Source organism: Austrofundulus limnaeus, unplaced genomic scaffold (genome assembly GCF_001266775.1).
Source record: "Austrofundulus limnaeus strain Quisiro unplaced genomic scaffold, Austrofundulus_limnaeus-1.0 Scaffold79, whole genome shotgun sequence".
In the NCBI taxonomy this organism is placed as follows: Eukaryota; Metazoa; Chordata; class Actinopteri; order Cyprinodontiformes; family Rivulidae; genus Austrofundulus; species Austrofundulus limnaeus.
In genome coordinates, this window is record NW_013952481.1 from 1,916,444 (window position 1) to 1,921,164 (window position 4,721).

A 4,721-nucleotide genomic window follows, 5' to 3' on the forward strand; every position below is an offset into this window, starting at 1 on the left:
GTTTCTCATGAACCTGCAAAGGTTTCTCAAGATCCTGTAAAGGTTTCTCATGATCTTACAAAGGTTTCTCAGGATCCTGGTTTCTCAAGATCCTGCAAAAGTTTCTCATGAACCTGCAAAGGTTTCTCAAGATCCTGTAAAGGTTTCTCATGATCTCACAAAGGTTTTCTCAGGATCCTGCAAATGTTTCTCAAGATCCTGCAAAAGTTTCTCAAGATCCTGCAACGGTTTCACAGGATACTGCAAAAGGTTTCTCAGGTTCCTGCAAAGGTTTCTCGGGTTCCTACAAACAGGTTCTCAGAATTCTGCAAAGGTTTCTCAAGATCCTGCAAAGGTTTCTCATGATCCTGCAAAGGTTTCTCAAGATCCTGCAAAGTTTTCTCAAGATCCAGCAAAGGTTATCAAGATCCTACACAGGTTCCTACAAACAGTTTCTCAGAATTCTGCAAAGGTTTCTCAGGATCCTGAAACTTTTGTAGGATCTTGAAAAAGTAAGTCAGGGTCCGTTTTTTTTCCCACATCCCCTCACAGGCTCCGTAAATCAGCAGCCAGAGCATACTCCTGTTTATTTTTTTTTTTCATTTGATGTGTTGGAAATAACAATGGTCTGCAGAAACATGAAGCACCTAAAGTATCATGGAAATGCAAATATGCAGCTGTCATGATGGTTGATTGCTGCACTTTTTGTCTGCAAAGGTCAGTAATAACGTCTGATCCTTCATTTGTTTGATGCTGCATCACRACCACATATTTGTTTGTCTAAAACTCATGGGAAACGTCTCTCCAACACAACAGACGTGTCAGTTCAGAACCCTACAGTGAGTCAGACAGGAAACGCTTCGATCCCCTTCACTGTGAGGGTTTCTATTAATCCTGTTTCTGCAGAAAGCATCACCTCTCTGACCCGGACTGTAAGGTGTGGAGACACAAATGCAACTCTCGGCCCGACGGCCTTTCTGTGTGAAAGTCCCGCTGTCTGAGTGATGGCTGCTCGACACCAACCCTACTGTAACAGGAGGATAATCTGGTGTAATAACAGGCAGGGATGCTTTGGGTAAATGGCACTCTGCAGGAAACACAGCTGAGGAAAACAATAGAGTGCTGAGTGACCGAATCAGCATGATGCTGCAGCATCGCTTAGATAATGGAAAAAAAAACTAGAACAGAGGGAAAGAATATAATAGAGCACAATTATTTATGCTTTTTTTCCCTGTGGATCACCACAGAAATGACCTCCAGAAAGTCAAAACTGAGACGAACAACAGAAAGAAACAAAATAATATCCAGCTGTTGACCGATATTTACTGTAACGCTTCTCCCAGTCTCTCGTTGACCTCCCTCTTTTACCCCCCACCCCCCAATCTATTTTTAGCAGCAGCCGCTCTCACTCAGGCCTAATGTAAGAATAGATGTTGCTCCCAAGAAACACAGCGGGAAATATTCTGCAGGCATCAAACCGGAGGGAGGGGGTTGGTGTCTTGTCACTCTGACCGATTTAACGAGCTCTGCGTGCTGTTTATCTCCTGCTGCACATTTGCCCAACATTTAAGTGCTCGGATATTTTTGGTATCTTGCCCAAAACGTATTGACTGATGAGGCAGTAAAAGAACCTCCCGCAGTCAGTTCTTCTGGAGGATGAGAAAGGTGCTTATTATAGAGTTCAGCGTCGAGCGCTGCCTCTCCAGGCTGGAGCTCAGAGCCGTCGTTTTAAGGGTCAGCAAGTTTATWTGATAAATAAGAAGAATCRGAYGAGTTGAAAAGAATCCGTCACAATTAATGATGTCCTGGATTCAGATGATGACAGAGGCTTGTCCTGATCAGCTCAAACATCGGGGAGTCTGAGGAGCAGTTTATGAAGTTTAAWGCAACATGATCAGGTCAAGTTATGAACAAATAAGCAGCTCAGATAATTTGATTTTTCTGGGTAAAGATTTTATAAAGAAGACCCTGTTTATTGTTTTAAAATCTATTTTTAACAAACAAGAACTTGAGCTGAATCATATGATTAGGTTGCAGATTCAATGGAAGCATGTTTTCTATGAAACATCCCACAGTGACAGTTCAGCTGCAGTGAAACTGTGATGCAACGCTCGGCTACTTTTTCCTGCTTTAATGTAATTTATCGGCCTGTCTCCTCTGCAGCGCGCCTTCTTTGCTCGTTTATCACAGCTTCTTGCAGTAATGTTTCTTCAAAAGTAAAAAAAAAACAAACAACTGTGGCACATGACTTGTATGATATGTTTTTGTGGCTGAGTCGTGGCGAATAAAGAGAGGAGAACAGGAAGGGAAAGACAACACGAGGAGATGAGAAAACAAAAGGAATACACCCACAGATGAGTCGAAAAAAAGAGTTGAAAACAGTGAAATCATTGAAATCTTCACACCTCAACCTTCATCCCATCCCTGTGTGTCATCATCATCCAGCATCCCTCCTCCATACCTCACCATCCAACCCTCCATCCATCCCTCTATCCAAACCACCGGCTCAATGACAACCAAAGGTCACGTCGTTCCTCCTTTTATTTACTGAACTCCTTCAGCAGCCATTTGTTTTCATAAAGGAGCTGATGAGGCTTTGATGGTGCATTAACAGACAGGATTGGGGTGGGGGTTGTTGTCCTCCAGCACAACGTGTGTGTCTGAATATTTGAGTGTGTGTGTGTGTGTGTGTGTGTGGGCAGGACAATCCAGCTGCATGCTTCTCATAATGAAAACTGACAATACACACATTCACAGGGGAGGGGAGACTTTCCTTGAACAGCAGTTTGAAGTGAGTCTCTTAGATGTTGTGAGGAGGTTTCTGCGGCTCAGGAAATYGTTTTATTTCCGTCTGTGAGAACCAGTTTTAGGCTTTAAACTGGAGCACGTTTTGATCGCTTCTTCAAAGTTTATTTGAGGTTCCGGGTTTGTCCTTTCAAGGAGACAAGACCGGCCTGGAGTACTTAGACTGCAAATGTCAGTTTGTGTTAAGATAGCACAGCTGAGTCCAGATAGAAATTTGTTTTGTTTTTGTTTTTTACGAACTGTGAACTTAGAGCAACAACCTGTCCTCATTACACGTGTTGGTGGATACGGTGCTGAAGAAACAAGCTAATGATGATGAACTTTGCTCTGTCTGCCTTTATTTTTACTAAAAACAGGAACTTACGATTCTGAATTAGTTATTTCTYGCTCCATCGATACAAAATAAACAATAAAAAATGTTTTAAACTACATCATAAGGAAAAAGGTTGTTCAATACACTGAAAAACAAACTGACAGGGTTTATTAGGCTTGTCATTTTCCCAATGTAAACCATACATGCATCAACTTCTGACTGACATAATGATGTGATTTGAGCATAAACCAGCTGCAGCTAATTGCATTAGCAGTGTTCATATCTGCAGTGCAGTATTTAAATAACATGGATCTGTTTGATGTAACAGCAACAAGATTTTACCTCAAAATACGGATACAACCCAGAAAAGAAAAATGTTATTTATAACAAAAACTGTCAGGTCTGTTTATGTCAGTGTATTTATTGTCATAACGCTCTATTGAGCTCTCTTTACACGAGGGAATCTCAAAATTTAGACTTTCTGAACAGCAAAAATAAAGTTAAGTTTAAATCTGTAATAAAAATTCCAGTTTTTATCCAGTTTGCAGAATATTAAGAGCTGTTTTTAGCACCAATAACTTAAAGCAGCACCTTGTGACACAGAGCCATCAGAATTAGTGGCCTAAAAAACATTTTAATTGTAGATTGGGACAAGACGAGCTCCTTCATCCAATCATAACTTTCAATGCGGTTCTTTTCTTTTTGCTTTTGATTGAAAATACAATCCAGTTCGCTATAACAGATGATAATCACATTTTGATGTGTCATTGTTTGYTTTTATAATCAAAATACCATAACTTTGTGGCAAAAAAAAAAAAAACGACAGAGATGTTCCTTGTTTGATAGATGGATTCTGTGTTTCTGTAAACATTATGAAACATCTGTGATGCCCCAGAGGTTTTTATATTTCTAAATCCTCCTCCGATCTTCSAACGGAGTTTTACTGATTCCCAAACACAAACTCTATTACATGTTATCTGGTTAAGAACCAGGAGAGGTTTGAGTTCAAGTGGTGACATTGTTAATATCAGGTTTTGTTCTCTTTCAAACATCCGTGACGTTCAGCTTTCAGAGCGTTTACCACAAAAGGGGCTTGATCTCAAATTACAGGATGACCGAAGATCATAGTTATTTCAGCTATTTCTAAGCAACAAATCAGCAATGAAACATGAACCTGGTCAGCTGTGAGACTAGAGACAAATGAAGAATCCGCCTACACGGATGCTGCAAACTCTCCAAGAAGTCAATAATTCACCACTTCAGAGACCTGAGAGGCAATCACTGTCTGGAAGGTAGAAATCAGCCTTTTTCACAGATTTTTACGGCAAAACTGAATTCAGATTTGATATAAAAATGAAACCCGGGGTAAAGTAAGGTTAATGCATGAGGTATGGATCACTCTTCAGTGATTATAGCAGAGAATTGTGAGTGTGTATGGGGGTGGGGGTGCTGCTGGCACCACTGACTTTGCAGAATTGACCTACATGTGCAGAGCAGTTAGGTTCACACCTGAGTTTACACAGCCAGGTTCTGAGTCATCCTGTACGACTCAATCAGAGCCTCCTGCTCATAACCCTGGGTGTGTGTGTGTGTGTGTGTGTGTGTGTGTGTGTGTGTGTGTGTG

General features: G+C 41.0%; 1 protein-coding gene across 5 annotated transcripts in view; it reads right to left on the bottom strand.

The window, feature by feature from the left end:
• Positions 1-4,721, bottom strand: part of fam131ba (family with sequence similarity 131 member Ba) — a 43,390-nt gene that overhangs the window by 37,786 nt on the left and 883 nt on the right. The window lies entirely within an intron of this gene.